Source organism: Phoenix dactylifera, unplaced genomic scaffold, assembly GCF_009389715.1.
Source record: "Phoenix dactylifera cultivar Barhee BC4 unplaced genomic scaffold, palm_55x_up_171113_PBpolish2nd_filt_p 000480F, whole genome shotgun sequence".
Lineage (NCBI taxonomy): Eukaryota > Viridiplantae > Streptophyta > Magnoliopsida > Arecales > Arecaceae > Phoenix > Phoenix dactylifera.
Genome location: NW_024067901.1, coordinates 47,221 through 74,777, shown reverse-complemented (window position 1 = coordinate 74,777; position 27,557 = coordinate 47,221). Strand labels below are relative to the sequence as shown.

Sequence of the window (27,557 nt, the reverse complement as noted above, 5' to 3'; positions counted from 1 at the left end):
TAAAGTTATATGAATTGCTGTTTTAACTTAAAAAAAAAAAAACTACCTGAACACCTTTCGCGTGCCAGGTGGCAACTCTTAGCTGAGCATCTGCTGACATCGTCGTGAATTCTGATTGGGTCCTTCTAGCGGGCTGTGATTGGCCGTGATGCACATCACCTTTCGATCGCTTGCCACGTGCGGAAATGGCCGGGAACGACTCCACCGGGCAACGGAGATCGAAAGCCGATGCCAGAAATATTCGGAAATCAAGGAAAGAAAGCCTGAAGATGCAAAAAAAAAAAAACAAAAACGGGAGGGAACCAATCGATCAGATTCCTCCCGCGAATTGGCGTTAAATGATTTCTCTCTCTCTTTTTAATGTTTTTACTTTGTGTGTTTAGATTGATGAAACCCTCTCCAAGTTTAGTGTTTCTGTCTCGGGGATGAATTCTTGTAGAGATTTTGTTCTCTTTTCAGGGCTATGGTTTGGTGGGAGCATCTATTTGTAGATTGATGAGAGATTTTAGGGATTTTCTGGTCCTAGTTTAAGAGACTAGGGTTTAATTTAATGTATCAAAAGGTGGATTAGACCTGGGTTTCGATTAATATGCCTTCCCCGTTTGGATTCAATTGCTGTATTTTGGGCTTTCTTGGGTTTTGATGGTCTTTTACTTGTTCATGTTTTGAAGTTTCGTTCTTGTTGTTCAATGGTTGGATTGCAGTAGTTTGTGAGCATTTGACAGATGCTTCTACTGTTAGCTCGAGAGAAACTTTGCTGCTATTGATGTTTAGGTATTATTCTTTTGTGTCCATTGATTATTTCTTACTGTCTGATCTATGAGTCGGGTTCTCTACTGCATATACTAGTTAAAATGTTGAACAATTTGGTGAATGACTAATTAGCAAAGCAGTGTACTTCCCCATTCAGATGATTTGGCGCTTAAAAACACCTAAATTGGGTACTTGTTTCAGTGCTCTGAGGTGCTAATTTGCATCATTTTGAGTTGTTACTGCAGCAACCTTATAGCAGCATCAGGAAGAAGAGTAGTTTAGTGCACTACCTGTTGTAATTGATAATGGTGCTTCTATCATTCTCCTTAGGGTGGAAACCCTGCCGTGTTTATTCTATAATAACAAGAAAGCATCTTATTGTAACACATGCGTTGATCCCTTTCTTAATTTTGTGCGTATTTGGATGGATGTTTTTTAAGTATATATTTTAATTGAAAGATCTAAATACCAATAAAAAAAATGCTTGAAGAAAGTGCTGCATGCATTGCATGAAACTTTTCATTCTGCTTTTAGTGCACTTTTAGGGCCGTAAAGCATTCAGGAGGTGGGCCATTGATAATGCATTCTCATTGCTGGATATTATTTGCTTCATTACTGCATTACATTTTCCTACAATGTCAGCCTCTTCCTGGACTTTGTTTCTTTCATATATCTGTGATGCAATGAGTGAGGAGATACCATCATCTGAACCATTTGAAGCTTCAAATAGTTACCCATTTGATGTATTTAATTTCTTCATTTCTGAGCAGCTTATCCGGTCTACCAATTTATTTTGCAGGATGGGTTACTCTTGATATGTTTCGATTTTTAGAAGAGAAAAAGGAAGAATATATCAGTTTTGGGTTCATGGTAGATACAAATCATTGAGCTTTGCATTCCAATACTGAAAATTATCTCCATTTCCTGTGAAATGAAAATGCCTTTTTTTCCCCCTTGTCTTTTGAGTTTAAGTGGTGTTATCAGAAAGAAGATCCTGTAGTTGTCACAAAGAATGACTGGCGAAGCACTGGAAAGTGGGCATCTTGCTATCTTCCTATGCTACTTCCTAATTCAAGTCTGTTAGTTGAGTTTTATGGCTGTTCATTTTTCTTGAACCACAAGGTGAAGTTGATCGAACCGACAGACGTCCTCTGCTGATGGTGATCACAAGGGGTGATGTTGCTTCTGCATCGTTCTCTCATGATGGTGATCACAATGATTTGGGTGAATTGCATTATGAAGATGGTCCTTCAACAAGCACACAAGCTCAAACTTCTACATCATCTTCATCTTTGCCCAATGTATCCAATTCTAGGAATGTTTCTTTAATCAGGAGAGGTGATAACCATGGTCGCGGGCACAGAAACCCGTTAAATTCTGGTTTATGGATTTCGATTGAGTTTATTGTGAATGTGAGCCAAATTATAGCAGCTATTGTTGTTCTTTCCTTGTCAAGGCATGAGCATCCGCAAGCTCCATTGTTTGCATGGATTATAGGCTATACTTTAGGATGTATTGCCACTCTACCTCATCTTTATTGGCGCTACATTCATCGTAACAATCAAGGCTCTGAACAAGAAACTGCACATTCACGTCAGAGTTCTTCTCGAAATAACCTTGCTGGGTCAGCTTCATACGCTACCATTTTTTTTAATCAAGCCTTGGAAGGAGAAAACCGCCATAGCGCCGGAGCAGTCTTTCAATTTGACCAAAACTTGGTAATTTCTAGTCCAAGGTATCATTCATCATGCAATTATTATAACAAACTGATTCTTGAAATCATTTTCTTTGTTCTTTTTATCATTATTAATGTAACCTTTATGCTTTTAGGTAAACCTTTATTAATTAACTCTCTTTAATATATTTACCCATGTTATAACTTCAGTTATATGCATGTGATGCCAATACTGCTAAATATAATTTTTTTGCTGGATCAAGCTATATGATCATTTGAAGTTCTTGTGGCTATCATGATTTGTGCAAAATGTCTATGAGCAGCATGCAGTAGTAACAAATATTTATGATAACTTTGGGTCTCCTAAGGATTTTCGGAATTGTCTGAATGGTTATGTCTCTTTGGACAAGTGGGATGGACGCATTTTGCAAGAACATGGAAAACACACATGAAAGTTGATTTTTGCTGAATACACACTACTTTCGGTGACATTTGAGCGGATGCTATTGCAAATGGGTTTTATCTGTGCTACAGATATGATGCAAATGCTCAGCATGATGGGACATTTGTGCCTGCGGTTTGTGTTTCTCAATGTCCTTGCATAAAACACTCTTCTCTTGGCTAATATGCCCCTCCATGTTCATTTTGTAGTAAATATCTGAGAAAGATAGAGAAGTACATATACTTAGATAAATATATTTATCAAGTCTTACCATAACCTTAACCATCCAGCCTTTGCCAACTATTCGTGATTGATCCATTTCATAATTTGACATTAAACCTCAACCTTTCTCATGCGGGCTTGGGACCAGCCAAGACAATGTTTTTGATGGAATGACATCCATCAATCAAATGCTCCTTCTTGACTTAATCACATGCAACTCACAAGACTAGCAATAATATATGTAGCAAAACTCTATATGTTATATGTTGAACATGGTTAATTATGTTGTTTTTCTTTCCTTTTCTTTTCTGTCTGATGCCGCAATTATATGCTCTTTTTTCGCTTTCATTGAAGCAGTTGTGCTCTTATTAGTGTAAGCTAGCTGGATTAAGGCTTATATATTTTGGAGAATAACTGCCATATTAGAAAGGCTTTAGTTGGACTTGTTGGATGTTAGATTTGTTTCCTTTTCAAAGAATTTGGTGGCCCCGGAAACTTGCCAGTTGGCTTGGGTATGTGCGAGCACATGAGCTGAAATGTCTGTTTGCCATCCAAGTCAATTGTCTAATTTGGTTATCATGATGTACACATCCTAAAACACACAAGGAACAAATTTCATTTTGTTTACTTCAATACTATAGTTTACCATGTGCCATCTTTTGACAGAAGTTCATGTAATTTGCTCCCATTTTATGACCACTTTAAGTAGTACCCATTAGATTTATTTTTGCTTTTCTTCCTTTTGTCTTAAAGAACATTCTGAACCATCAATTTGGATCACGTGCAATGATTTTTTGGCATTAGTGTATACATAAAGAAAAACTTACCCTATAAATTTAGGGATGTACTGCAGTTTTGTTGGTATTTTCTAAATTAACATATTGCTGATGATCAGGGAAGTAAAACAAAAAAGAGTAACAGGACTTCCCTGACAGGACAAATATTCTCTGATGGCTTAGATATTCAGTGCAGGCTTCATAATTTTTTTTGACATGTTTTAAATTTGTGATTTTTAAAGTTATGCAAATTACAATAGAAAGAAAGAATTTATAGTAATCTTCAAATAGAATTTCTTGTGTTGCTATCTATGATTTTGACAACATTGAAACAAATCTGAAGTTACTAGATAAACTTTCAAGTGTATTGAAAATTATAAGTACGTATTTTGTTTTAAAATATCATGTGCTCAACAGGCTCAGTGAACTGGTTGACCATTACAAGATGGCTTTGTATTGTTTTTTCGCTGTGTGGTTTGTTGTTGGCAATATCTGGATCTTTGGTGGGCACTCATCTTCATCTGATGCTCCCATCTTGTACAGGTACATCCATAATTGCTTTAATTTTTTTTCCACTTCGTTCCCATCTTGATGCACCCTGATTTACCCCTTGCTCTCTCTAGGTTATGTATAGCTTTCCTCACATTCAGTTGTATTGGGTATGCAATGCCATTTATCCTGTGTGCCATGATCTGCTGCTGTTTGCCTTGCATAATATCTGTTCTGGGCTTTCAAGAGGATTTGGGACAGACCAGAGGAGCTACCACTTAGGCAATTAATGCACTGCCAACCTATAAGTTTAAGGCAAAGAGAAACCAAATTAGAGGAGGGGTTGAAACAAATTCAGAGAACATATATGATGGTGGGACAGTTGCTTCTGGTACTGACAAGGAGCAAATTATTTCTCCTGAAGATGCTGTGAGTTTTTATATTTCATCATCAATTTGCTTTTATTTCAAATTTAATTGTAGTTACTATACAAAGTCATTGACCTTCAATTCTTATCTCGGATTGCTGTAGCACTTGTTTTTCATGAGAAAATGGAAAGCAACTGCTTGGATGTGGTGTTAAGCACAAAATTTAGGGGAAATTAATTTTGGCTGTCTTTGATTCTTTGGGAACTGAAAAGATGAGTGACATCCGATTTTTGAGGTGTATCTGAAAGAGTAGATGCCCTACAAACCAATCGCAATATGTATTGTGAAGGATTTTCTTTTGATTTTCCAAATCATGTACATGACATTTAATATAAATAAAGGCATTGTGTTTCATCATATGCTGTTGATTATATTTGTGATGAACCCCTTAGATTAAGGCAATGATTTTGAGGCTATGATGAGATCATACTAGTGAGACCTAAAATCCTAAAACCCTAATCTTAAATATTCCCAGTCATTGGTACATTGAGTCGGGGATCAATGTTTACCGGAAAGACTGGCACATCTTATGTATGCTCGATGCAGAGGGTGATTGATCTCACAATCACTTATGTGGAGACACTAATACAAAGATGTGGGTGCTCATTAGAGAAATGAGTTCACTGAATTGACCTACAAAGAGAAATATTATGAAGTCTTACTTACATGTCAAAAGATGATTCTCTTAGTGGGAGTTGTGCAACTGATCCTTTGACCTGAGATCACCATAGTATCTTGTGCACATAAATCCATATTTTGGTTTCCACTCATTCATGACAATAAGTTATGTACGAGGTCTTCTGGATATGGTGGATTGTGTACGAAGGTTATGAGTAGGTCAACAAGGAATTAATCACTTCTAGTAAGAGAAGATCGCATCCTATTTATTCTAATCATATGATAATTCAGGAAGCCTTTGATCAAAGCACAATGAAAATTAGAAAGAATTTCTAATGTTTCATTATTCGAATTATCATTAGAAGATTGAGAAATATATGAATATGAAATTGAGTTTGACATATATTCATACTCATATACATATTCGGGATGCAGTTTGTTTAAAGGATTGAATTGCACAGTAACTTGCCACTGAAGGGTATTTTTGGTATTTCCACCAAATTCCATATTTTCCGGGTAGACATGACACGTCGCTAGACGTCAATCTTGTCTTATAGGTTTGATCGAATTAAAAAGTTTAATTCGATCACCAATTAGAAAGGATTCTAATTGTTAAGTTCGGGTTCGCGCAGTTTGGACTTAAAATCGATTAGAAGAGTTCTAATCAAGTTGGGTCAACTCGCACTCACACCTATTGCTGGCTAAGTATGGAACCCAATGGGTCATACACAAGAAAACTTATTAAGGGTCTAATTGGATTAGATCATGTTTGCAAGATAGACATCCTAGCAGGTGTTGCAAACCCTTAGCTCTTGATTCGAATTGGATTCGAATCCGATTCTTAATTGATCTAATTTGATTAGATCATGTTCTAATATGGGTTAGCCAAGAGTTGGCACCTAATTGGCTTGGTTTGAGTCTAATTAGATTAGATTTAATAAATCATTCAATCTAGACCGTTAGATCTTGATCTACCGTTGGATGAAGACATAATGGAGAGTTGGTTTAACCCAATTGGATTGGGTTAGAGGATGGCTATCATAATTGACCATTGGATCTTAATCCCACCATTGGATGAAGACATAATGAGTCAAGTGAATGGCGCCTTGCATTGGAGCCCTTGGATCATCATCATGAAAGATCAAGAGGTGAGGCGTAATGGACATGTGATTAGCATGTGATGTTGACTTGGTCAAAATATGGCACCACATGAAAGGACATATCATTTGATACACCTCCTCACTTGATTTGCACCTCCTCTTATTTGATATGGCCCTTTAGATGATGCCCTTTCATGAGAGGATGTGTGGATGGGATGCATCCCTTGGAGATGCATCCCTACACCTATTATAAATAGGCTAGCACTCCATGGGTTTCATCATTCCAACTCCACCCCACTCCTCTCTTCTTTCTTTGTGTCCTAAGCCAAGACAAGGTGGTCTTCTTTAGGACAAAAGGCTTAGAAGTGATTTTATAAGGTTAAAGAAAAATAGAAAGAAATGAAAGCAAGCCATTAGAGTTCTTTAGAAGAATTCTGCATTAAGGATCAAAGTCTTTGGAGCTTAAGACTTAAATCAAGTTTTCGTGTGGATCAACGTTGGAGGGTGAACACTTGGGCACCTAGTGAAAATTCTGTACATTGGATTAGCGTTAGAGGTATTCTTCTATTTCTGCATTTATATTATATTATTTGATTGCTTCCATTAAGGTGATCTTGGCTTATAAAGGTTTTATGTTAAGGAACTTTATTAAGAAATTTTTAAAATTCCTAGCTTCCGCTACCCATTATAGCATGCTAAAATCCTTCAGTGGTATCAGAGCCACCCTTAATTGGTTCAATCAGGTGATTATGCATGATGTATGATTGTTAAATTACTATGAGATAGTAATGTCATATGTTTAGAAGAATGCTGAATTATATGATTCATATATGATATGATATATAATAAAATGTCATGATATGAATTTTTTATAAGAAGATATGTTGAAGCATATTAATTGATCCAATCAATTGGTAATAATTTGTACATGCTATGCGATAGCCATGATGTATTTATGCTATGAGATAGTATTATGTTATAAATTTCATGATATGAATTTTCATATGAAGATATGTTAATTGATTTAGTTAATTGGTAATAATTTATACATGCTATGAGATAGCTATGATGCATGATAGTTGGTTATGATTTATATATGCTATGAGATAGATATATAATTTGTTATAGCATATACAAAGACATATGTTCAATATGTTATAATTATAGAATGTGCATGAGACCAGTAAGCCCTAAGTCATAGTGTTGAAAAATTTTGAGCTGACCCATTCTAGAACAATTAATCTAATTGGTGTCTAAGGAAAGCACTAAATGTGGTTACTTAATTAGGACCTTACTCTCTGAGTAAGGAAAGCCTCCCACCTGCTTACCTGGCTAATTGTTTGATTGCCTATTATGGATAAGCTTAATGTTGATAAAACACTACTGATATCCTTCCTTCATGCCTCGACATTATTATGTCAAGATCCATGCTAGTTTGTTGTGCAACCACAAGACTTGCAATGAGGACTGATGTTATACTGTCTTGGTGCATCGAGATGCTTATGGCATATTTTAATATGTTGCTTTGTTGTGCAACCACAAGGGCAATATTATTTGAATATGACTATATGGAAATGAAGGGTTTGACTTAACTAAAACATTATAGTTTGTTGTGCAACCACAAGGCTATAAGTGTTTTAAGAGGATAGGATAAAGTTGAGAATTGCATGAGATGCAATTGGAAAGAGTTTCTTACCTTTGAACTCATAAAGGTTTGTTGTGCAACCACAAGGCTTTTATGATGAATTAGGATCTCAACCCTACTAAGAAAAATTAGATTTTTTCGTTTATCATAGGAGAGGGCTATGATATTCGATAAAATAGTGAGAGTAACAATTAGATAAAGTCCTTGTCTAACTGTATATATGTCATCATGATTGGTTTGTTTATGATAGTTTTGTTCTTTGCTTATGTAGAATTAATTCTGAATTAAATGGCATCTTCACTATCACTAAGAGGCATCTTGGATGCCAACAAGTTGACCGGTCCAAACTATGTAGACTGGTTGAGGAATCTTAAGATTGTACTCACTCAGGAGAAAATTTCCTATATTCTTGAAACCCCTGATCTTGGAGATCTAGGGGATGATGCTACAGAAGAGGAGGTAGCCACACATAAGATGTGGAAGAATGACAGTTTAACTGTCAAATGTATCATTCTTGCCTCCATGAGCAATGAGCTACAGAGACAACATGAGAACATGGACACTCAATGCATACTTCTTAATTTAAAGGAGTTGTATGGAGAGCAGAGTAGAACTGCTAGATATGAGATATCTAAGCAATTGTTCCGTGCTAGAATGAACGAAGGAACGTCCGTGCAAAATCATTATCTTATGGTTATAGACTTGATCACCAGATTAAGTCAATTAGGTTTTGCTATGGATAGTGAGCTCAGTCAGGATTTGATCCTGCAATCACTACCTGAATCATTCTCTCAGTTTGTTGTGAATTTTCACATGAACAAGCTGAATGTCTCACTGCCTGAGCTGTTAAATATGTTAAAGACAGCTGAAACCCATATCAAAAAGAAAAAGGGTCCGATCCTTCTTGTTGATAGGGGCTCAAGGAAGAAATCAGGCAATAAGGGTTTTAAGAAAAGGTTGAACCCTAATAGTAGCAAGATCAAGAAGAATAAAGGAAAGAAAAACTCCAAACCCAGTATCTGTTTCCACTGCGGCAAGGAAGGCCACTGGAAGAGAAATTGCAAGAGTTTTCTTGCAAGTATGAAGACCGATGCAAGAGTTGCATCGAAAGGTTTGTTTATGTTACATGCCAACTTATCATTAAGTTCTTCAAATTCAAATTCATGGGTATTGGATACCGGCTGCGGTTCTCATATTTGTAAATCTTTGAATGGACTACAGAAAATTAGAATTTTGAAGAAAGGTGACTTCGAGCTGTATGGCGCTGGAGGAGAGTCCATCCAGGCTGAAGCTGTTGGAACCTACCATTTGGAGTTGCCTTCGGTAGAGCTCCTGGAATTAGAAGATTATTATTATATGCCCAAAATTATTAGAAATGTAATTTCCGTTCCTTTGTTGTTAAAGAAAGGATATGAAATTAATATAAAGAGCAATGGTTGCTCAATTTCTTTTTCTAATAAAGTCTATTGCAATGGCATTATGGAAAATGGTCTTCTTGTTCTATTACTTAATGACAATGTCTTTCATATTGATAAAAGCAATAAAAGAAAGAGAGAAGAAGTAAATAACACCCTTCTTTGGCATTGCCGACTTGGTCACATAAGCGAATCAAGAATCAACAAGTTGTACAACGAAGAGTTCTTTGATCCTTATGATTATGAATCATTAGGAACTTGTGAATCCTGTCTTATGGGTAAAATGACTAAGTCTCCATTCATTGGACATGGAGAAAGGGCAAGAGAGTTATTAGGACTTGTGCATACCGATGTATGTGGTCCCATGACAACTCCTGCTAGAGGTGGATACTTTTATTTCATCACATTTATTGATGATTTATCAAGGTTCGGATATGTGTATCTTATGAAACATAAATCCGAAGCCTTTGATAAATTTAAAGAGTATCAAAGTATGGTTGAAAAACAAACTGAAAAATGTATTAAAATCCTTCGATCTGATCGAGGAGGTGAATACCTTTCTAGTGAGTTTTTAAATCATCTTAAAGAAAAGGGCATTCTCTCTGAATGGACACCTCCGTATACGCCACAATTAAATAGTGTAGCTGAACGGAGGAATCGTACTCTATTAGATATGGTACGGTCCATGATGTGCTTTACAGATCTTCCTATTTCCTTCTGGGGTTTTGCCCTAGAAATTGCTGCACTTATATTAAATAGGGTACCATCAAAATCTGTATCTAGTACTCCATATAAGATATGGAGAGGAAAGAAGCCTAATCTTAAGTAGAATTGGGCACTGGGCCGGGCCGCCCACGGCCCGGCACGGCCCGGCACGAAGCGGGCCGTGCCTGGCACGGCCCGCTAGCTACAGTACCGGGCCGTGCCTGGCACGACCCATTTAAGGGGGCCGTGCTGGGTCACGGGTTTCTGGCCCGCGGGCCGAGCCCGGCACGGCCCGCTTCGGGCCTGGGCCGGCACGGCCCGCTCTTGGCCCGCGGGCCAAGCACGGCACGGCCCGCGGGCCAGCCCGGCACGGCCCGTCTCCATAAAAATTAATGCTTCATAAATTTTTTTAATAAATTAATACATATTGAAAACTAAGGATTTATTAATATAAAGCCACCTTAATGGTGGGAGGTTTGGCATAGACTCCTACCAGTTTATTAATTTAAATCAAAATGGTACATGAAGGGAGGTTTGGACCTTGGTCTGACCTCCAGAATACAATAAGAAAGGGCCGAGGTTTGGACCTTGGTCTGACCTCCAGAATACAATAAAAATGTACAATTATAAAAAATTAAGAAATCTTACTAATCATCAGTGATTCAGTGAATCAGTATTCACTCTTCAGTAGTGTTTGTATCATCATCATCAGAGGATGTTGTATTATGTCCACCTTTATCTTGAAGTCTTGCCTCAGCATCCAATCAATCTTTGAAGCAGAGAAGCATCTCCACCGTTTCGCCCGTCATCCTACTTCTCTTTTCGTCAAGAACATGCCGACCTGCACTAAAAGCGGATTCCGATGCTACCGTGGACATCGGCACAGCTAAAATATCGCGTGCAATTGCAGACATAACAGGATATTGATTTCTAACACTCTTCCACCAAGATAATACATCTAGATTCTCTATTTGATTTTCATCATATGCAGACTGAAGATCATTTCGTAAATAAAATTCTAGTTCACTACTTAAAGATGAAGATGAAGATAAACTTGAAGCATGTGTGTGTTTTCTCTGTGCAATGAATGAAAAAATAGATGATGAACGAGAACTACTAGAAGAAGAAATAGAGGTTTGTACGGAAAATCTAGATCCACGAATTTTTTCATCATATATAGCATAAATATCATAAAGAAGTTGTTTTATCTCATTTTTAGCAGGTTCAGGATCTTGATTCATATTTTCACAGTATGCATCAAGTAAAATTAGCATGCCATTTAATTTAACTCTAGGATCAAATACAGCAGCTAAGTTATGCATAGGACATATCTTGTCCCAATACTCATTCCATTTAGATTCCATTAGGTCAATAATAGGCATTAAAACATCATCATATCTATGTTCTGCAAATTTTTGACTAATTATATATGCTTGTTGTAAAAATGAACATGAAGTTGGATAATAAATACCAGAAAGAACATTGGTAGCATTATAAAAACTAAGCAAAAAATCTTCCAAAATTTTTTCTTTATTTCAATCAGTTTCAGTCAATGTAAAGCCTAATCCACGATCATTAATATATGCACTTAATAAGTTTTTATATGGGTATGCATCATGTATCATGCTATATGTTGAGTTCCAACGAGTAATTACATCAAGTTTAAATTTTTTAAAATGTTTACCATGATTTATACATAGTTCCTTAAATTCTTGCAGTCTTGATCTTGAAGCATGAATAAAAGAAACTGCATTTCTAATTTTTGAAATCACATCTTGAATCATGCCCATGCCAGCTTGAACAGAAAGATTTAAGATATGACATGCACATCTAATATGCAATAAATTTCCATCTAACATGGGATGCAATGAGTCTTTTAATAATGCAACAGCAGAATTATTATTAGATGCATTATCAAAAGTAATAGACATAATTTTATCATTAATATTATATGAACATGCAGTTTGATAAATGACATTTGAAATTTGTTGCCCAGAATGTGGAAAATCAAAAGCACGAAAAGCAAGAATACATTTATTTAATTGCCAATCATTATCAATATAATGAGCAGTAATGGCAATAAAACAATTACTACCTACAGATGCTGACCAAATATCAGAAGTTAATGAAATTTTTACATTTAAAGTAGAAAGTGTTTCAATTAAACTTTGTTTCATTGCTAAAAAGTTAGTCATAGCTACTTTCTAAATGTACGCCTACTAGTTCTTTTGTAAGCAGGTTGTAGGTTTAATTGAACATATTCTTCAAAATTAAAAGATTCACATAAACTAAAAGGTAATTCATCCTTAACTATCCATTTTACAAGTGCTTTTCTTTGATTTTCATGATTATATGCAAAATTACCTACAAGTAATCTCCCTTGTATATTAAGGGTACTTTGAGTTTGAGCATGAGAATCATGCATCTTATGACTCTCTTGATGTCTTTTTAAATGCCCTGTTCCCCCACTACTACTACAACTATAAAGTTTGACACATTTTTTACATTTAGCTTTTCAGACTCCATCAACCATAACTCTATCAAATTCATTCCATACAGCACTAGTCCTCTTACGAGAAGAGGTTTGATCTCCACTCGGTTCACTAGTTCTAGAGGAACTAGGAACATGGGGTTGGGGATTAGTTTCTTCTCCCTCAGAAATAGGAGGAATGCCAAACTGACTTTCCTCAAAAAATGACATATCTAAATTGATGAATTCAAAAAATAAAAACTAACCACAAGGAGGAATTGAGTAGAGGGTCGGAGGGCAGAGGCAGAGCCGAGATTCTGAGCTTCCTCTTGTGCTCTCAACAGGAGTGACCTTCTCTTCTCAACAGGAACCTCCTCTTGTGTAGCACTTGAACACTTGCTAAATGCAAACTAAAAATTAAATTGCTAGAAGAGCACTTTAGAAGAGAGAAATAATAGTAGTAGAGAAGGAGAGAATAGTTGGTTTGGTGTGGTGAGAATGAGGGAGGAAAGGGCTATTTATAGAAGCCCAAATTTTTTTTCCCAAAATACCCCTCAATTTAGCCGTTTTTGGACTGTTGGGAGGGGCAAAATTGGAATTTTTCCAAAATAGCCGTTGGAAACGGCTATTTTTCTCCCCCCCTCTCCAGACGGGCCGTGCCAGGCACGGCCCGCAACGGGTCCAAACGGGCCGTGCCCGGCCCGGCCCGCCAATAGACGGGCCTGGGGCCGGGCCGGGCTACTGTTCCGTGCTGAACGGGCCGTGCCCGGCACGGCCCGCTTATGAAGTGGGCCGGGCCAGGCACGGCCCGTTTAGACCTCGGGCCCGGTGGGCCTGGGCCTGGGCCGGGCCGGCCCGGCACGGCCCGATGCCCAACTCTAATCTTAAGTATCTTAAGATATGGGGCTGTAAAGCTTATGTCAAAAGAAATTTTGGACATAAGCTAAGTGCTAGATCAGATAAATGTATTTTTGTAGGTTATCCTAAAGATAGTATAGGATACATCTTCTATCATCCTACCGAACAAAAGGTTTTTGTAGGTAGACATGCCACTTTCTTAGAGCAAGAGTTTATCTTAGAAAAAGGCAAGGATAGGAGAATTGAACTTGAAGAAGTTCAAGACCTACAAATGAAAACACAAGATATTCCTCAACCAGATGTACCCATTGATGAAGTACAACCACAACACGCATCTCCTTTCCAAAGGTCAGATAGAGTGCGAAATGCATCTAAGAGGTATGGGTTTATCATTGAGAATGATGAAGCCCACATCGTTGAAAATGATGATCCTCTGACCTATTCGGAAGCTATCATGAGTAATGACTCTAACAAATGGTTAGAAGCTATAAAATCCGAAATAGACTCTATGTATACCAACCAAGTATGGACTTTGGTTGATGCACCAGAAGGTGTAAACCCTATAGGTTGCAAATGGGTCTATAAGAAGAAGATTGGAGCAGATGGCCAAGTAGAAACCTACAAGGCTAGATTGGTGGCAAAAGGTTTCAGGCAAAAGCAAGGAATTGACTATGATGAAACTTTTTCACCAGTTGCCATGCTTAAATCTATTCGGATTTTGCTTGTAATAGCTGCATACTATGATTATGAAATTTGGCAGATGGATGTCAAAACCGCCTTCCTTAATGGTTATCTTGAGGAAGAGGTTTACATGACACAGCCAGAAGGATTTGTCTCAAGTGGGAGAGCAAATCAAGTATGCAAGCTTAAGAGATCCATTTTTGGATTAAAGCAAACATCGAGGAGTTGGAACATCCGTTTTAATACAACAGTTAAAGAGTTTGGTTTTATCAAAAATGTGGATGAACCATGTGTGTACAAGAAGACTAGTGGGAGTGCCGTTGTCTTCTTAATATTGTATGTAGATGACATACTAATCATTGGAAATGATATTCCAATGTTACAATCGGTCAAGACTTGGCTATCAAAAAGCTTTTCCATGAAAGACTTGGGAGAAGCATCCTATATACTTAGTATAAAGATCTATAGGGATAGATCTAAAAGGATGCTAGGCTTGTCCCAGTCTAAGTACATAGATCGTGTGCTGAAAAGATTCAGCATGGAAGGAAGTAAAAGAGGTTACTTACCTATGAGTCATGGCATACGTCTCTCTAAGAAGATGTCTCCTAAGACATCTGAAGAGAGGAATAGAATGAATTCTATTCCCTATGCTTCGGCAGTAGGATCAATTATGTATGCTATGCTATGTACTAGGCCTGATGTTGCTTATGCCTTAGGCATAACAAGTAGATTCCAGGCTGATCCAGGAGAGAATCATTGGATAGCTGTGAAAAATATTCTTAAGTACTTAAGAAGGACTAAAGATATTTTTCTAGTTTATGGAGGATCTGAGTTGAAACTAGAAGGATTTTCTGATTCTAGTTTTCAATCAGACCCAGATGATAGCAAGTCCACTTCAGGGTATGTCTTTACCCTAAATGGTGGTGCAGTGAGCTGGAAGAGTTCCAAGCAGCAAACTGTAGCTGACTCAACTACTGAGGCAGAATACATTGCTGTAAGTGAAGCCGCTAAGAAAGCTGTCTGGATGATGAAGTTCATCTTTGAGTTGGGAGTAGTTTCTGAGATTGCTGGACCAGTTCCAGTTTATTGTGACAACACTGGAGCTGTTGCTCAAGCAAAGGAACCAAGGTCTCATCACAAATCCAAGCACATTCTAAGACGCTTCCACCTCGTTCGAGAGATCGTCGAGAGACAAGACATAATCATTGAACGAGTAGACACAAAGAACAAATTAGCAGACCTGTTCACTAAAGCTCTACCACAACAGCAGTTCGATCGCCACCTCGATTGTATGGGGATGAAATATAAGGACGATTGGCTTTGGTGCAAGTGCGAGATTGAAAGAGTAGATGCCCTACAAACCAATCGCAATATGTATTGTGAAGGATTTTCTTTTGATTTTTCAAATCATGTACATGACATTTAATATAAATAAAGGCATTGTGTTTCATGATATGCTGTTGATTATATTTGTGATGAACCCCTTAGATTAAGGCAATGATTTTGAGGCTATGATGAGATCATACTAGTGAGACCTAAAATCCTAAAATCCTAATCTTAAATATTCCCAGTCATTGGTACATTGAGTCGGGGATCAATGTTTACCGGAAAGACTGGCACATCTTATGTATGCTCGATGCAGAGGGTGATTGATCTCACAATCACTTGTGTGGAGACACTAATACAAAGATGTGGGTGCTCATTAGAGAAATGAGTTCACTGAATTGACCTACAAAGAGAAATCTTATGAAGTCTTACTTACCTGTCAAAAGATGATTCTCTTAGTGAGAGTTGTGCAACTGATCCTTTGACCTGAGATCACCATAGTATCTTGTGCACATAAATCCATATTTTGGTTTCCACTCATTCATGACAATAAGTTATGTACGAGGTCTTCTGGATATGGTGGACTGTGTACGAAGATTATGAGTAGGGCAACAAGAAATTAATCACTTCTAGTAAGAGAAGATCGCATCCTATTTATTCTAATCATATGATAATTCAGGAAGCCTTTGATCAAAGCACAGTGAAAATTAGAAAGAATTTCTAATGTTTCATTATTCGAATTATCATTAGAAGATTGAGAAATATATGAATATGAAATTGAGTTTGACATATATTCATACTCATATACATATTCGGGATGCAATTTGTTTAAAGGATTGAATTGCACGGTAACTTGCCACTGAAGGATATTTTTGGTATTTCCACCAAATTCCATATTTTCCGGATAGACATGACACGTTGCTAGACGTCAATCTTGTCTTATAGGTTTGATCGAATTAAAGAGTTTAATTCGATCACCAATTAGAAAGAATTCTAATTGTTAAGTTCGGGTTCGCGCAGTTTGGACTTAAATCGATTAGAAGAGTTCTAATCAAGTTGGGTCAACTGGCACTCACACCTATTGCTGGCTAAGTATGGAACCCAATGGGTCACACACAAAAAAACTTATTAAGGGTCTAATTGGATTAGATCATGTTTGCAAGATAGACATCCTAGCAGGTGTTGCAAACCCTTAGCTCTTGATTCGAATTGGATTCGAATCCGATTCTTAATTGATCTAATTTGATTAGATCATGTTCTAATATGGGTTAGCCAAGAGTTGGCACCTAATTGGCTTGGTTTGAGTCTAATTAGATTAGATTTAATAAATCATTCAATCTAGACCGTTAGATCTTGATCTACCGTTGGATGAAGACATAATAGAGAGTTGGTTTAACCCAATTGGATTGGGTTAGAGGATGGCTATCATAATTGACCATTGGATCTTAATCCCACCATTGGATGAAGACATAATGGGTCAAGTGAATGGCGCCTTGCATTGGAGCCCTTGGATCATCATCATGAAAGATCAAGAGGTGAGGCGTGATGGACATGTGATTAGCATGTGATGTTGACTTGGTCAAAATATGGCACCACATGAAAGGACATATCATTTGATACACCTCCTCACTTGATCTGCACCTCCTCTTATTTGATATGGCCCTTTAGATGATGCCCTTTCATGAGAGGATGTGTGGATGGGATGCATCCCTTGGAGATGCATCCTACACCTATTATAAATAGGCTAGCACTCCATGGGTTTCATCATTCCAACTCCACCCCACTCCTCTCTTCTTTCTTTCTTACATTAGTTTCTTTCTTTCAAGCATTGCTTCTAGTGTGTCCTAAGCCAAGACAAGATGGTCTTCTTTAGGACAAAAGGATTAGAAGTGATTTTAGAAGGTTAAAGAAAAATAGAAAGAAAGAAAAGCAAGCCATTAGAGTTCTTTAGAAGAATTCTGCATTAAGGATCAAAGTCTTTGGAGCTTAAGACTTAAATCAAGTTTTCGTGTGGATCAACGTTGGAGGGTGAACACTTGGGCACCTAGTGGAAATTCTGCACATTGGATTAGCGTTAGAGGTATTCTTCTATTTCTGCATTTATATTATATTATTTGATTGCTTCCATTAAGGTGATCTTGGCTTATAAGGGTTTTATGTTAAGGAACTTTATTAAGAAATTTTTAAAATTCCTAGCTTCCGCTGCCCATTATAGCATGCTAAAACCCTTCAGTATCATAGGTTGGCATCATGTAAGAAGTCAGTTTATTGGTGGAAGCTTTCTTCGGATATAAGTTACAGGTGCGGACACCAGTGTCAGACTGCCTGTCACTCGGGTCTACAGCCGCCGCAGGGAGATGGTTTAGCCAATTTTGAAGTAATTTTATTTTATTTGGGCTTATTAGGGTATTTTATTATTTATCAGCCTTTAGGGCTTATTTTGGCATTTCGTTATTTTGAGGGTCTTTTGTGAGACTAGTTTTTTTTAGGGTTCTTTTGCATCTTCTAGGTTTTATAAATATGTTGGACCATACATCATTTAGAGTTATACTATGAATAAAATTTCTGAATTTCTTTTTTTACTCTGGCGTGTGAAATCCTGAGCAGGGCTAGGTGCAAAGCTTAATTCTTTCTTCCTCCTCTCTCCTTCTCTTCTTCTTCTCTCTCTCTTCTTCCTCTTCTCTCTTTCTCTCTCTCTTTTCCTGCTGTCCGACATCAACATTGGTATCAGAGCAAGGCAACAAAACATTTTTTGGCCTTCTGTGGCATCATTCTTCACGTGAGGACTCAGACTTCACACGGTTTGGGCGACGACTCCCTTAGCCGAGAAAGGGCCCCGTCCCCTCCTTCTGAAGCTGTGCGGCCAAGTTTCCTTCCGTGGCCGTCCCTTGGGGATTAGGCCTCATAGGGAAGCAACACCAAAACACACACACACACAAAAAGGAAGAGAAGTCCTTTCCGTGAACAACATCTGTGTCTCCCTCCCCATCCCCTTGCCTGCACGCCGACGCGCACTAGATCCATTGCCGCCGCCCGCGACCACGCTACCGCGCGCTGGGTTCGGAGAAGCAGAAGCCCACGCAGCCGTAGCCACTGTGTCTCCTTCCCCAAGCCCTACTTGGCAACAACCCGAGAGGTTCATCGGGTTGTAAAGGGTTAGCGGAGCGAGCTGCGCCCGTTAACCCGAGGTAAGAATCCCCAAAAAAGAAGAAAAAAAGAGAAAAAAAAGAAAAAAAAGGAAAAAAAAAGGTATTGCTCACCTTCGTCCCCAAGGTTCTTTCCCCTCTGCAGTGCCGCTCCCCTTGACTGCGTTCGCAGGCGGCGTGGTCTGCTTGGCCACCGCCGACTCGTCACCACCTCCGGCGTCGGACGGCGGGATGCAGCCGTCCGAGCTCCACTGCCCGAGCCCTAGGGGACGCAACTGTTCAAGCTCCGCCTCTGCCCTCGCCGTCTCTTCTTTCTGCCGCTTTCCCTTTCTCTTCTACACATCGACCCAATCCACCCCTTTCCCCCTCTTCACTTTAAGGGCCTTTTCTTATACAGGCCCACACAACACCTACCCTCCTTTTAGTTCACAGGCCATTCAAACTGTACGAGTTGCTGATATTTGGCCCGCCGAGTTGTTGCGATCAGACCCAATTGGAGCCATCTGACGAGCCTACTTGTTGTGCCGCATTTTTGGTTGTCGCCTAGCCCAAGTCAAATTTCTCTATTTCTGGAAATTCTATTTGCTTGTCTAAAATTCAGTATCGATGAACTCTTGTGTGTTCTATTGACTTAGCTTACTGTGAATGCAACACATAGACAATCCTAAAACCCTTGTAGTGGCCTATCTTTGTCATTAATTGTAGGGCTACCTAATCTTTGGGAGTTCTTCGAGGCTGCGTGCAACCCTGCAACACATAGAACACTCGCACTATTTGACTGCAGTTACTTGCCTACATTTATTACACAATTCTAAGCTTGATTTCAGTTGCTACGAATTAGCTTTCCGTTTATATTGGGCATATATATTTTGCTTTAGGCATCATTTTCATGCATTAGGTTTGCCTAGGAACTACCACTGCCTTAGTATTGTAGAGCTACGCACAACTTTGCATACTCATTATATGCACCTTCGTAGTGGTCGTGTTGTCTCCCAGCTAGAATCTCAACTTGCCATGGATTCCAACATCGAAGCCTTGCTAAAGGCTGTCCAAGATTTGACCACAGTGTCCACCCAGGCCTGCACCTGACTAGACTTAGCTGAGTCTTCCCTTCAGAGGATTATAGGATCTAAAGAAGGTAGTGCCTCCCATTTGGAAGGCCCAAAGATCGAGGATGAAACCCTAGACCATCTAGGATCTGTGCGACAGGGCCACTTTGACCCTAATCCCTTCTTAGGCCGTCCTCCAACTACCTCGTCACAGAGGATCGGGTCCAGTCCCTAATGTTGATAGGGGTTATCGCTACAATGTAGAACCTAGAGAACCTTGTGACTATGATGAAGATGTGATGGAAGGCATTCGGATTGAAGCTCCCACCTTTGATGATCGTCTTGATCCAAAGATTTTCTCAGATTGGTTCCACGAAATGGACCACTTCTTTGAGTAGTATAATTTGTCTGAAGAAAAGAAGATCCGATTTGCTAGAATGAAGCTCATCGGTCGAGCTAAGCTTTTCTAACAAAACACTGAACAACTTCTGTCAAGGAGACGTCAACCTGCCATATCTGACTGGATAGAAATGAAAGAAAAACTTAAGAAAAAATACTTGCCCATTAGCTACCAAGATCTCCTTGATCGATGGAACAACTCGAGACAAGGCACCCGATCAGCCACTGACTACATTGCCCAATTCGATGAATACATGATGCGATGTAATGTGATTGAGGATGAGAGAATGGTCCCGAGCCAGTTCCGTAGAGGTCTCAATGATGAACTTAGCAAGGAACTTGTCCTTCGAGAGGTGTCCACTTTAAACCAAGCATATACATTCGTATAGAATTGTGAGCAGGTCTCCAAGTCCATGTTTGTAAGGCGCTCTGACAATCGGGGCACTTCCACTAATCCTTATTCTTCGGGGCCCAGACCTTTTGTGGGGTTCTCTACCCCTAAAACTCTTTTTACCGCCCTTGTCCCATGCTGAGACACCAAAGGCAAAAAAATCCTTTGTGAGCCTTTCAAACCATATTCCTAAATTCAGTGCTACAAATGCCAAGGTTTTGGTCACGTTGCCTCCCAATGTGCTAACAAATCTCTTGTTATTGCTTAGCAAGAGCAGGAGGTGACACTGATAATTTGGAGGAGCAAGTCTACGAACCAGACATCGATGATATTCAGGACATTGATGAAGAAGCGTGTGATGAAGGACTTGATACTCTAGGATGCATCCACACTATACCTATATCATTTGCACAGTCAGAGAGAGAGAGTTTGACCAGTCCACCATGAGTGTAGTCAGATGTGCCCCCGCACAATCCGACAAAACTAATGACTGAAGAACCTCGATTTTTCATACTTATATTAAGTGTGAAGAAAAAGATTGTAAAGTTATCATCGATAGCAGGAGTTGTATTAATGCAATATTCTCCAACATCGTCTCTTGCTTAGGTTTGACTCCCATTCCCCAACCACAACCCTACAAGGTCTCTTGGATTGACACAACTTCTATTTACATCAAAGAGAGATGTCTTGTGCCCATTCACATTCTTTCTTACAAGGGCACCATATCGTGTGACATAATTCCGATGGATGTAGGACATCTAATTTTAGAGAGACTCTGGTTGTTCGACTTTAATGTTACCATCTCTGGTCGATCCAATTCTTATTCTTTCGTGTTCGAGGGCAAAAAAATTAAGCTCAATTCTTTGCTGCCCAAGCCACATGACAAAAACAAGAGAAGAGAAGTGTCAAAGGACAAGAACCTCCACATCCTACGTTCTGCTGAATTTGAGCAGAAAGTGTTCAACGAATTTTTGGTGTTCACTCTCCTTGTCCAAGAAATTCACCCCCATAATTTAGTCAACAGGTCCATAGGCATGAATCCATTTGAGGTAGTGCATGGTTACAAAGCTAGAAAACGTCTAGATCTCTTATCCATATCACCCGATATTAGGATTTTTGAGTCTGCACATGCATTTGCACAGCACATTCATGAGTTGCATTAGGAAATCCACAAGCGCATTCATGGACGTAATGCTCACTATAAGATGCAAGCTGATTTCCATGCTAAAAAATTTCAAACAAGGGATTACATAATGATCCGTATTCGGCCTGAGCGGTTTCTTTCTGGAACCGTTAAAAAATTGTAGGCCCATAGTGCTGGGCCATTCAGGATGTTGCACAGGGTTGGTACCAACGCCTATGTCATTGACCTCCCCTCTGATTTTGGTATTAGCCCGACTTTTAATATTGAAGATTTGGTTGCTTACAAGGGCCCACCAACACTCCCCGATGACCCTTTTGTTGAGCCATCTTCTGAGCCTGATAATTCCCTTATTATTGATCCCATACCAGTTTCGATTTTTTTACTCCACCGAGCACAACAAGAGCACATTGATGTTATTTTAGACGATCAAACAGTTTTTACCAATGATGGAGGTATCCAGCGCTTCTTGGTTCGTTGGCGAGGATGACTAGCGTCCGACTCCACTTGGCTCACGCGCGAGGAGCTTCAGCAGATTGATTTGGACCTATTGGAGTACTGTCAGAGCTACACCGAGCTGCGTTTGTCGAGGTCGACTTCTTCCCATCCGGAGAGAGCTGGTGCGTACACTAGTGCTAGACCGCCCGTCACTCGGGCCTACAGCTGCTGCAGGAGGATGGTTCAGCCAGTTTTGGAGTGATTTTATTTTATTTGGGCTTATTAGGGTATTTTGTTATTGGACAGCCTTTAAGATTTATTTTGGTATTTCATTATTTTGAGGGTCTTTTGTGAGACTAGTTTTTTTTAGGGTTTTTTTGCATTTTCTGGGTCTTATAAATATGTTGGACATACATCATTTAGGGTTATGCTATGAATAAAATTTCTGAATTTCTTTCTTGAGCTCTGACGTGTGAAACCCTGAGCATGACTAGGTGCTAAGCCTAGTTCTTTCTTCCTCCTCCCTCCTCTCTCCTTCTCTATTTCTTCTTCTCTCTCTCTTCTTCCTCTTTCTCTCTCTCTCTCTTTCCCTGCTGTTCGGCATCAGTTACCCTTGTGTTTATCATTATTTCCTCCTGTGTTTTTCATGTTTCTAAAACTAGTTCTTACCTGGAGAATCTTGTTATCTTTTTTAAGAAAAAGAATAGTAGCGATGTGATATGTTATCTCTTTATTTAATTTGGATTAGTCGCTACCCTAATGGGTTGTACTATTTTGTATTATTTTGGACTAGGAGATCAAAGTTAGCAGATTCGATATTATTACAAAATGATAGTGGAAGTGTGAGGAGGTGGATGAGCATAACTTTTGTGTTATTGTTAGTGCCCACTTCAGAGGGAGATTGGTAGAGGCAAAGGTAAGTTAATAGCTGGTGTTGAATTGCTTGTTCTTGGGTTTGGAAGCAATGTGTGGCACATTAATGTTTAAGCCATTATTCTACATGTTACATTATAAAAAAATTGCACATACAAGGTAGCATTTAAGTTGCTGCTGGTTTTCCAAGTGTTATAAGATGGTTTGCTGTCTTAGACTTTGTAAAAACTTATGGGGTTGAAGGATGCAAGAATCTGATAGCTTCTTATTTCTAGTAGTAAAGCAAATAGCAGGTGCCGTTAAAAGTTTATGGCATTTAGTTTAGCTGAAGCATTCTTGTTTAGGTCATGTGCTACGATTTTAGTTCACATCCTTTATCAGGGCAACATCAGTATTGCTTCAAGTTCTTTATTTACTCATGCTGAGGATGGAGATTCTTACATATGATCACTGATACCTGATTCCAATTTCGCTTGTGGATTCTCCTTGCAGAACTGTGAAATGGTACATCATGTGTTTTTTCATTAACCCCACTTAATCGAGATTTGAATTTATTCTTGTATCTGCTTTATGGAGGACAAAAATATTATTATTGTATTTTTGGACGTTTTTCTTAGGTATTTTTTTAGAGTTAGTTTTAAGGTCCTGTTTTGAGTAAGATTGGTGTGTAAGAGTCCTAGTTGTATATTGGGTTGGATGAGTTGGAAGTTCTAGGATTTTAATTGTTATTTTGGAAGTTTAGATATAGCATAATTTTAGATTGATTAGGTGTCATTTATGGAATCAATCTATGTGAAAATAGTTCTAGGATCTTGAAGAGTCCCTTTTGGGCAGCAAGCAAAGCTTTTCACTGTTTCAGAGTCTATAAATATGGGCAGCTTTTGTTGGCCAGGTTCAGCCCTCTCTGCCTGCTCTCTCTCTTCTTCTTCATTTTTCATTCTCATAATCTGTTCTCTCTTTTGTTTATTCCCTACTACTAATTCCTCTTTTATCTCTCTCTCTCTCTCTTATTTTTTCTTGAACATCCATTGCCCCTAATTTCAAATTCTGTTGTTGGCTGTCCTGGTTTCAGATTCTGGAGAGCAAGTAATAGAAGTGTTTGCAGCCCTAATTCAGCCCTACTAGACCTCCTTAAATGTGTGTGTAGTTGCTATTTCAGTATCAATATGAAAATTCAGCGTCGTGTCAAATTAAACTGGTAATTTAAGAAGGTCTCTCTCTCTCTCTCTCTCTTATTTAAAGAAATACTATGGGAATTCTACCACCCAGGTTTGGACCAAGGACCTCTACAAAGTGGAAAGGGATGCCAACGGCTGATACAAGTCTAGTTGTTGAGGTGGTACTTTTTATTGGCGTGTTATACATGGCAAAACATTGGTTGGAAATAAGTGAGTTTTGGGGTGATGGAAGATTGCCTTAACATTTTCTAGATTTGCTCATGATGTGGAATGTGGATGCTTTTCTTATTGCATTGTGGGTGTCGTGACATCTTTTTATGTACATGGAGTAGGAAAGGCATTAGCCTTCTTTCTCCTCTGTATTCTCATGTCATGTTGTTTTTCTTTTTCCCCTTCCTTTGTGAGATGGTTTTGATTTGTTTAGTCTTCATCTCCTCCATCAGTAGCAAAATATTTTTTTGAATAAAATTTAAGCTTGTTGATCATATTAACAATTTTAAGGAGTCATAGACCTCTCCTTTGTCTTTAATAGTTTGTCCTGGGTGATCATTTAAGGTACGTAAAATCAATTAAGAACTAAAAAATATAACAGGTGTTGATAGAAGCATTGGTTTCATTTAGGGATGATGCTGAAACCTGCTGCTATAGGATATAACACATGTACTGAAGTGCTACGTTGTGAAATCAATGTTTATGTAAATAATCCTCAAATTTTCACATGTTATCTGCAATTACATGCATGCAGTCCTATACGTCTTCCTTGAATCATTTTTTTATTAAATTTTTGTTACTTTTGATTTATATTATTTCACATCTAGCAAGTCCTTTGGTTGACGGTGCACTTGTGGTCCTTTAATGGGCGCATCCTATAATCAGGATTCTGTGCAAGATAATATCTAAACTGTTTTTTGTGTTATATGTCCGCTTTTGATTTCTCGTAAAAAAAAAAAAAGAAGTAATATTGAAACCTACTGTTAAATCATAATTTATTTGGCGTGTGTTGCTGCAGGTTTGCTGTATCTGCCTTGCAAATTATGCAGACAACGATGATCTCCGTGAGCTCCCTTGCTCTCACTTCTTCCACTTGATGTGTGTGGATAAATGGCTCAAAATCAATGCCCTTTGTCCCCTCTGCAAGTCTGAGGTAGGGGACACGGCAGGTTCAATCTTTGGTGCACACTTTGGCCGGCCACACACTGACAGGAGGGTGGGGAGTGGTGCAGATGCCACAAGATCTGCAATATAGACGTGTAAATTTTGTTGATAGATCTCCAACTTTTGCTTTGTTGATTGGGATTGAGGTTGCTAGCCTTCTGTAAGTTCTGTTTATATATATGTATGGGAGTAGCCAAGCATGGATCCGCTGCCTTTGGGGGAAAAATGGATGGTTTTATTCTATGAAGATGTTCTTACAGTACTATGCTTCAAGGTTCCTGTTTCTCTGTTGGATATGCTGGTCTGTGTCTTTGCAGTTGAGATATTACAGGTGGATGACGCGGGGTAAGTACATGACAGTTCAGGCTTTGAAACATAGGCTATTGGTAGTGTATGGTGATGATCAGTTGACTACGAGTAGATGGAAAGGTAATCCAAATATCTTGAAAGATCAGGACAAACTTCTTTAGGTCCTTTGCTTGTAAGATGCAGGATCGTGCCAATGCTTCAAGTCTGATTGGAGATTAATGGATCTTGGTGATCTCTGATTGCTTCACTCAGATTAAATAAGCAAAACAGGTTTATTTGATAAGAGGATTTGATTTCCAGCAGATCCTCACACAGTGGATCCTGGCACATGTATTTTCACTTGTATAGATGGCTTATGTCATATTGGAGGCATCTATAACACAACAGAATACTTGACACGGCTTAAGGGGTTCATCATGTTACAATGTTCAGTGCATCTCCTGTTGACAGTTTGTTAAGGGTGCTCGCCTGTTGAACTTTTGCTCCTGGGTGGAAGAAATGGCATAGCAGGTACGTGACCCTCATAAAAGTTTCTACAGGCCAGCAGGCATTTGATTTGAGAGCTTTTATTTTATATGATTAACAATAAAATTTTTATTTTTAGATCGACAATAAAACCTCCGATGCAAAGGTCCTCCTGGTCTGCTTTCATTCATTGGGAACATTTCGGACTTTCAAAGCATTTCATCCACTCTCGAAGGTCCTATCTTCTTTCCTGTTGAAAGAGAAGTTGTTGCACAAGCATCCATTTGTTTTACCAGCAATAACTGGCTGCTTGAACGAACTTTCATGTCCTGAAGCATTTGATTGTACTGACCGAGCATCGGCTTATCTCTACAAGTTCGTACTCCAGCATCGCCTGACCTTTTGTACAAAGATACAAATTGTCCTGTGTCTGTGTGTGTGTATGTGTGTGTCTGTGTGATGGATCCATTGAGATCGATTGCAGCTCTGTTTTAACTCCTGACATATCATCCAGTTCCTAGCCAACACCTTGAGTTCAGCAGCTCCCTTGCACCCAACATGTCAGGTGGTGGCTTCAGATCATTGATGCTGCTGAAGCTGAAGCAACTGCAGTCCTCCATGGCATTCATGGAAGAGGATGGTGCTTGGGCTGCATCTGGTGGCAGCAAAAAAGTCGAGCTGTGGTCATGAACTGTATTCGAGTGCCTGAAAGCAAGTTCCTGCTGCTGCTCGATGACCTCTGGCAGCTGGTTGATCTTGCAGCAGTTGGGATTCCATACCTTGACAATCCCTGGTGAGGATGTGTGTGGCGGCATGGACGCCCAGGTGAAGGTCGGAAGCCTGGGGATTGTGAATGCGAGGAAACTAAGTCTTTGGCTCTCATGAAAAATTCATCAGCTAGGAGAGATCGAGTGTTGCTAGAGAATATAGTAGTCTGCTTCTGCATCTCATCACAAAGTGGCGTGCATGCTTCACTGCTTGTTCTTTACTCCCCAGAGGAATACTCGATCCACAAATACAAGCTGATAGAGCTGTGAGCGATGCTGGGGATTGTTGATGGGTTTGAGACCGTCCATGAAGTCTTCTACAGAGGATGTGATCTCATGAAAACCTAGAGTTGGCATGCATGCTGGAGCTTGGGGGAACGATGAGGCGAAAGAGGTCAGGATGCATGACATGGTTCGGATCCTGGCCTTGTGATTGCCTCTGAGATGAGCGAACAACGGCAAGTTTCGAGGTCAGGCTATGCTGCATTTGTGCCTAGAGTTTGTTTGCTGCATTTGTTTGATAGAGGTGAGGCTATCGCGCTATCTTTGCCAGCTATTCAGGATATCCTAATTGTCAACCTGTAGACATCTAAAGGAAGGAAAAGAAAGAACTAAATAGACCAAAGTTGCCTGTGTCTGGTCA

General features: G+C 39.1%; 1 pseudogene; it reads left to right on the top strand.

Annotated features, from left to right (window-relative positions):
• The first annotated feature begins 54 nt into the window (after positions 1–54).
• Positions 55–27,557, top strand: LOC103709434 (annotated as a pseudogene).